This window comes from Diplotaxodon limnothrissa, linkage group LG9 (genome assembly GCF_057381915.1).
Source record: "Diplotaxodon limnothrissa isolate DT_005_m linkage group LG9, D_limnothrissa_male_GT1.1, whole genome shotgun sequence".
NCBI lineage: Eukaryota > Metazoa > Chordata > Actinopteri > Cichliformes > Cichlidae > Diplotaxodon > Diplotaxodon limnothrissa.
Window position 1 is genome coordinate 24,131,328 of NC_140604.1, and position 8,392 is coordinate 24,139,719.

The 8,392-nt window shown below is 39.9% G+C and overlaps 1 long non-coding RNA gene across 1 annotated transcript; it reads left to right on the forward strand.

Annotated features, from left to right (window-relative positions):
- Positions 1–2,865: 2,865 nt before the first annotated feature.
- On the forward strand, positions 2,866–5,994 carry LOC146625584 (uncharacterized). Its single transcript, XR_014906498.1, has 3 exons — positions 2,866–2,998; positions 5,086–5,265; positions 5,659–5,994. It is a non-coding gene; the product is annotated as an uncharacterized LOC146625584 (long non-coding RNA).
- The last annotated feature ends 2,398 nt before the right edge of the window (positions 5,995–8,392 follow it).

An 8,392-nucleotide genomic window follows, 5' to 3' on the forward strand; every position in this document is an offset into this window, starting at 1 on the left:
ATCTGTTTTGATTTTATATACTGTTTTGTTTGTTTGTTTGTTTGTTTGTTAATTAGTTAGTTAGTTTATTTGCTTGTTTTAATCAATTTTAAATCATGCTTTTTATTTGTTCTTGTTTCTAATGTCTCTGTAAAGCACTTTGAATCACCTTGTTGTTGAATTGTGCTATACAAATAAACTTGCCTTGCCTTGCCTTGCCTTACTGATTTTTTTGTATTTATAAATTTGGTAAATGGCAAAAGAACTGTAATAAAACATTAGCCGATTAGTTCAAATAAATACATGTCTTAAAAAATGTTAAAAAAAAAATAGACATAAGAAAAGTTTCCAGTTTAATTTTGGCAAGCTGTAGATCTTATAATACACTGAGAAAACATTGATTCAGTTCTTTATATCTGAAAACATGGCAAATATTTGCTGCTTCTTAAAAAAAAAAAAAAATTAATAGATATGTGATCCAATGTAAATGCACATTTTAACTAAGTGGTAGGAAGCGGGGTAAATCTCAGAGAAAAGATGTTTGATTGCACAATAGCTCATCCTGACACATTTTCAAAGTAAATGAATGCGTGGCAAAAAAAAAAAAAAGACTTCTCGTTAAATTGCTTTGCATTGTAAATAGAAGAAAACTCTGCGCATGATTTATGTCTCCTGTTGGATTCTGACTGTGCATAGATTCAAGGAGAACATCAATATTTTACACATTTTTCAAAACATGAAAGATTTGTTGTGTCCAAAATCCCGATCCCTAGTGAATTATTCAGACGTTTTGCTTTTGAAATGTAAAAGCATCACAAATTTATTTGTTCTCATAATTAGGTGAAAAAAAGAGAAACTTTTCATAAAAGCATCTCAGATTTTCAGAAACAGCTGTCAAATCACTTGTACACTTGTACAGCTCATATCAGGCACTCGCACCTACACACAAAGCATGTCAGAGCCCTGATCAAAGAGAAACGATAAACCTGTCATAGTTCCCCCGTCCTCTCAGGTCCTGACCCACCTTCTCTCTCCCCCATTTGCTTTCTCTGTCTATCGTGTCTGTCTGGGTTAAACCTGATTCTACTTACCGGTATATTCATCTGCAGTATATAACCTTGGTCATCCTCTCAATTCCTCGCTGGATTGTTGAGCAATACTGAGCGGTAATGAGACTCAGGCCTCGTAGCAATGAAAGCTTGTTTTCTTGTTGTTGAAATATGCTCAATACTTACCTCAGTTATCACAGATTCTTTCTTGGTGTGCCTACTTGCTTTACCTTTGGAGAAACCTGCCAAACCCAGTCTTGCACACCAATGAAACCCACCTGGACTGAAACTGTGAAACCTGTGGGCACTTACCTGCACACTAGTCTATGGAGAAAGAGTACATCCTCATGTTCATCCATACCTGAGAGACACAGTAATACATCATTAAAATGAGTTAGAAGTTACCACAAGCCAAGAAAACTGTGAACATCAATCTGCCAAATCACCTTGCGGTTTCAGGACCCGTCCTGGGAAGAAATGAAGACTTGAGATTCTTTGCTTGATTCATTTCAAGTGTCCTTCAACTGAATTGTTGGAGCCGAGGGTCAGTAGAACATTTCCATTAATGCATTATTTATGTTTTTAAAATAAAATTGGGCTTTGTTGACTGCCTTGACTTAAATATTGTCACGGACCCGGCTCTGGGGACTCGGGGTCCGTGGGCAGTGGGGACTGTGACTATTATTGTTATTGTTGTTATTATTATTATTATTATTATTTGGTGTGTTGTCTGCACTGCCCCTATGCACATCTGTATGTAGGCAGGTATGTGTGTGTGTGTGTTTTGCCTTTCTGCTGTGGCCAAGTTACAGGCACCTTCAGCCCTGGGGGCGTGGTCTAACTTGAGGGCTGGCCACACCCGAAGTCCTGGCCGCACACCTGCTCCTCATCTGGGCTCGTCGGGGGAGCTATTTAGATGAGCGATGGAGCTTCCACCGACGCTGGATTATTGCGTTTGACTACACGAGGAGTGTGGGACGAGAAGGAGCAGTGAGCACGGGGAGTGCAGGGACACTGGGGCAGAGAGCACTACACGGGGACTTTTGGGAAGAAGACACTACACGGGAGTCTGGGAAACTGGGGATTTATTGTTGTTTACTTCACCACCTTGTAAATAAACACTGTTGCACTGAAGAGTCCGGCGTTTGGGTCCTATTTCCCCATCTCCCCACGGTCTGCCAGCCAGACCGTGACAAATATGTTGCATGTATAGTAAAAAAAAAATTATTGCTCTGACTTCTATAAAGTTATCATGTGGTAACAGAGATAGAAATGTAGAAAACCAGATGCAAGAGGATTACAAGCGACACTCCCTCTTTTGCTCCTTTGAGGTTTCAAAGCTACTGCAATGCTCCAAGAGCAGCAGTTGGATCCTGATTGCTAATCTTGGCCCACCAAAGTCAAAGAGAAGGCTTTCAAAGCCTTTCTAGGATTCTCTGCCATCATCATTACTGAAGCTACAGATGGTCCCAGTTTTGCATGGCTACTGCAAGGCAGGGGGTATTGAGTGAGGCTCCTACTGAAAAGGGAATAGATGGTTTTTGGTGAGAGTGGTTTGATGTGGGAAAAAACACGAAATGTTGGAAATTAAATGTTTCATGGCCCAAGAGCCTTTTGACCATCTCACATGTTTCCCTCATCTTGCATCAAGGCGTGCTTTTATTCCATTCTGCATTTGCTCTGACTGCAACCGTTTGCTGTCTCTCTGATGTTTATGCTCGGAATTTATCACTCCGTTACAAGCACAATGACATTAAAGTACAAGCTTATTCCAGTGTTTAAATGTTAACATTTATTTGCTTTATCTGTGAAGGGTTTCTCTTGAAAAATGTTGCTCCTGTTGGTGGAAAGAAGTCAAAAAGAACATAATTCTCCTGGTTTGACATGTAAGGAGCTGAAAAAGGAAGTCCATCAAGCCAGACTACTCAACTACCAGAATTACACTCAGCAGGAGCGATGTGGTCACCATGGTGAGAGTAGTTGAGAGCCCATTAGTGAAATGTTTGTACTGGACACACAACAGGTCACTGTGATCTGTGTGCAAGTACAGAAAATATTTAGTTTCTTTCATACGGTGGGATTTGCTGATCTTAATAGCTCAGATTTTTTTCTCAAGCCAGATATCAAATGTTGGCAAATCTGCAAGCAGAGTTTTGAAGAAGAACAAAGCACATGGAAAATGGCATCTTCAGCAATCTCTTTTGGTTCTGAACAACCTTTGAAAATCTGTAAACAGCTTTCATCTGATCCGCGAAGCACCTCGGGCTAAAACGAATGGCTGCATGATTTTAAATGTCAAGAGGGGAAATCAGCAGGACTTAAAGCATCCATACCACCAAAGTGTCAGAGTTTGTGTGCCACGGCTGTCGTTTAGACTGTAAGCATTAGCAAACAGAGATAACTGAAGCATTGGCTTTACAGTCGTACTCCTAAATCTTTAACTCAAAGCTGAAATATATTTAGACTGATAAAACAGTTTGGAAATACTGATTTGGCAGCTAGATAATTCTACATTAACAGACTAACGTCTCAGGATATTTCTGTATTCTAGCTGAATATCAGCATGGGGTCTATTGCAACATATAGGTTTAGACAGGAATTTGCCAGATTCTTTTTATCACTGGAAAGGGAAAAAAAGAAAAGATAAAGACCAGTGCAGATCAAACACCAACAGCTTAGAGGCATGGTGATGTAAGTGGTGGTCTGCAGCAAACAAAAACAAATGTAAAGTACTGCATTTAATGTATTTGTCTATTTAAAAACAAAAGAAAAACCACATGTCAGAACCAGTGCCTTGTCCCACTTGTGTATGCAAGCTATCAATGTGAGCATGATTAGTAAATGCACTGACCAAGCAGGGTGTTTAACAATGGGCATACCTGGAGTGTCACCAGTTACACTTAACACAGTTGGCTAAACATAATTTCCCAACTATAAACACTCCTACAGTTTAGCATTTCTGATGAAGACCCTCAGCTGTTTTGGCTTGGGTTGCCATGGGATGGCGGTGTGGTGGTTGGCTCAAAGTACACATGTTGGGTTTAAGAAAATAAGTTTAAGAAAATAGATGGCTGAATGTTTTTGGGTAGTTTTTAAAGAACATGTTTTGGACTAATGTCTTCATTTTAGGCAGTGCTTTAGTATTCAGAACTTTAAAGGTTTCATATCTCAAAAGATTCAGATTCTTTTTACCTTTTTCGTGCTTCAACTTGAGACGGAGAGACCATGTCACCCAAAGAAATTCATTCAAATTTGTTAAGATAAACAAACCATTCAAAATTACATGATTACAAAAAGATATAATTAGAAAGTATCTCGATTTATTTGCGACCTTCAAAAAGCAGCTCCGTAATTAAAACTGTTCTTCAGCATTTATTAAAAACAAATTTAGCAAGAAAATGTTCAATGGTAGAAAACATGTTTCCCGTATATGGATGTTGTGACAGTGCTGCGCCTTCCAGTTTAACAGGATGGCCTTGTTGACTGTTGCTGTGGGAACTCTGCCATAGTTAGAAACGTGTATCTATAAATGTAACTGGACAAATTAGCAGGAGACGGAGGTGCATCATTTTCAACTGTAAAATCTCATGTAGATGGTAACCTGTGCAGCCAGTATTCCAAATTATTATATCTTCTTTAAAATAGCATCAAACATAATGATATCATTGATATTCTGGCCTGCTATACTGCAGGGATAAATGAAGTGAAAGGGACTATTTTTCCAGTGCTTCAGTTTATCCAGGTTTGCAAACTAATAGGAGTGTTACAGCTGTTCAGAACCACAGTTTGATTCATATGTGGGGGTTTTTTCTTTAGAGAAGATAAATAATAAAAGGAAAAAAGTGGAAAAAGATCATTTTTATCACAATCCTGATCACTTGATCATGATTGGATCAAAAAGCTGAGAAAGAAAAGTCTGTTATTCTCATATATTTTCAGTTAACTTGCTACCTGTACAATCGTTAAATAATACAGCTTTGATCAGCACTGTGGTATGATTTTGCAGATGTTTGCATTGTTGTTGCTGTATGTGTAATCCCCCCTTTGTTATCAACAGATCAGCAAATCATTCCTGATTCTGAAAAGAAACTGATCTTGAAATTTACCTGGTAAATCCCCTGCAGAGAATTCACTTTTCATTAAATCGCTCCTTGGCTGGCGTTTGTGTCAACTAGAAGTCCCCAAAGGAAATGTTGCCAATTCTGACTTTTGAAATCTTTCTCCCCTTGAGACGAAGGTATCTTTCCTTAGTGGCACATGTTTCTTTGTTTCCTATCTGCATGTCTGTTCATTTGTCCATTAATCTAAGTGTAATTTTAAACCCTTTTAAACACCTCAGTTGCTATTGCATGGTTTGCAAAACCCATTTTTGCTCCTCAAACCTCCACTGTTAACTCAGCTAAATCTAAAGGGAATACTCTAACATGCTCGGTTTACCCTAATATTGCTTTGGTCTCTCAGGATTCACTTGCCATTACAAATTTAAAGCCAATTTCATTAGCATTTGCGAGCAGCTGAAGTCATGACTGTTGATGCACAAAACAATGAACTGGCGGAAAACTGTTTTGCATCTTCATGGACGCATCTTGTGGGAGTTTTTGCTTATCACTTGCATGTTTTCATTAAACAGAACCGCTGTGATGTGATTACCCTCAACCCGATGTTGCGTGGACAAATAGTAATTCAGTTCCATCTTGGTCGCAGGTGCCTGCAGCGTGCGAGACAACAGCAGTGATGGTAATTTCTGCCAATACAACCTTTCAACCACCCACCTCACACTCCAATCTTTTCTCTCACGCTCCTTCCTTGTGCCCTTGTGATTAATGTGTCTTGCTCTCCACATGCTGCCCTTAAGACAAGAGCAGCTTACTGCTTTCCTCGCCCTGCCACAGGTCCCCAAAAATGGCACAGTCAAATAGGATTAGATTTTGTATTTGGGGCGGAGGGTTGTTTTTGTGCATGTGTGTGAGGGCACAGAAAAAACATCCATGAAGTAGTTTGTTTTTTAGCCAATTTATGTCAGAAGAGAAGAAAGGTGCAGCAGCTCGGGTGGGTTGATGCCTTGGCAGTCATGTTGTTGTGAAAAACAAGACTGGAGGGGGTGAGATAGGGATTTGAGGGGGTGATTCATTGCAATCTGCCACAATGGTATATATGCCCAAAGCTGAAATCTCAGCCTAGGTTCTGCCTTAATAAAGCCTGTTGGCATTTAGCCTTATTACTCAGCAGTCAAATGCCAAAACACATCTCATGTCCCACAGACTAGTCTCATCTCTATCAGGTCCCTCTTTTATAGAAATGCCTTTACATGTATATTTTAGCTTAATTAGAATATCTTTCTCAGTGGCGTGCTTACTAGGCATTAAAATAGCAACAATCTTGCTTAAGTAGGTTTTAAGCATCTCATCTATGACTTTAATTTATGGAGCATGCCATGTGATTTCCCCCCTTACATCATGCTAGCACAAATGAAGGCTTAGTCAGGAATAGCCATGGACCACAAGAGAACAACAAAACTTCTGGAAGATGAGCTCACAGCAGTGATAGAGGACACTAAAAAGAATCAACATGCATTTTTTGGTTGACTAAATATTGGATTAACGCACAAAGCCAAAGAGTGGAGTGGGAGTGTGTGGTCACAGGACAAAACTAGGTAGCATAAAAAGATAGAGAGGCAAAGTTAATCATAGGCTTGGATAACCCCAAAGGGCCTTCCACATATAAAATGTTTTTTCACTATAGCTGTCACGGTTTGCCGGGGCAAGCCGTGTAGAGTTGTAGAAAGGACCAAAAAGGCGGCAGCTCTGGTGCAGGTGAGTGTTTATTTACAGGGGTGGGTAAGTACAAACAGCAATGGTGGCAAAACATGAAACTGGAAACCTAAACTGGGTAAACTAACAAGACAAACCAGAAACGAGGATGCAGGGAGGTCCGGGGAAATACATACGGAGAGACGCAGGGAGACCGAGGGGAAACAACACAGGCGAACCAGCGACTACCATGACAGAAGACACAACTAAAATACACTCAGAGAACACAGGGAGATTACACACAGGTGGGGAACACAGCTGGGAGTGATTACGTGACGAGACTAGGGAGGCAAATTGAAAACACTCACATAAGACGCAGACCGTCACAATAAAACAGGAAACACATACACGCAATGACATAACCCACCAACTTAACACAGACTGGGGGACACAGAACATAGGAACATGAACCAAGAAACAGAGGAGTACAAACACCCAAGGCGACCAAAACCACAGAATATTAATAAACTAAACAAAAACACGGAGTCGCAGACTCCGGACCATGACAATAGCAAAGCCTTTAGTGCAGTTTAACTCCAACCATGGTTGGCTTGATATACATTTGCAGGACCAATGGAAATCCAGAATGATAGGAAGTAGTGCATACACATAAAAGCCAAGCCATGAATGCTTGAAAGTGGTATATAGTTGCAGTAGCCAGTGCAACACAAATTTGGGGCCATTTGCTTAACCTAGCATTCAGCATAGCACATGTTAATTTCTATGTGAAAAGGTTTTAACTCATATGCATCCAAAACCATGATAACCTTACACAACCAGCAGGTAACTCACTTCTGCCAAATCTAATGTTGACAGTAGCAAGTTTCTGGACTTTGATTCAATAATTCTACCCAGTATTTACTGGGAACAATCCAATTCTTCTTAAAAAAAACCCCAAAACAAACAAAAAAACCTCACCACACTCCCAGCAGACGATTTGAGATGGTTGTGAATAGACTTGTTGCAGCTTTACCTGGTGCTTTTGAAAAAAGGCTTCACAACACATCACAGTCTGTGCCCTCTCTGTATTAAGCATCTAATGGTCAGGCAGGATGTCCAGCGCCATGCCTCTCACCCAGTGTCAGCTGGGATAAGCTGCAGCCTCAACCATGATTAGATAAGCAGTTAGCAACATGGCTGAAGTCGAAGTTTGCAAATAACTACTAGTTATAAACTCTTTATTTATTAATTTTTTTGTCTTAAAATATACTTTTCCTTGTTTTTACCAGTGCTCGGTAAAATGTAATGTGCTACTACTGTCAGAAAGTGGCAGCGGTGGTAAGTTGTTTGCCAGCTACCTTTAAACAACAAAAACAGAAGAAGAACATGCTACTGACTGCCAGTTTAGTCATATAAGGAATGTTTGGTGCTGTGAGATTAGATGCTACTGTAAAAATAGGGAAAACATGCAAACCCAAAGAAGATAGCTGTAAAAAACCTCTCTGTGGAGCTTCAAGACATACATAAAATGAGATCTAGTGTAACAGCTATGCACATGCATATTAGTGTGATTTGGGGTCCAGGGTAATCTGTGAATAATGGAAAATTAACACT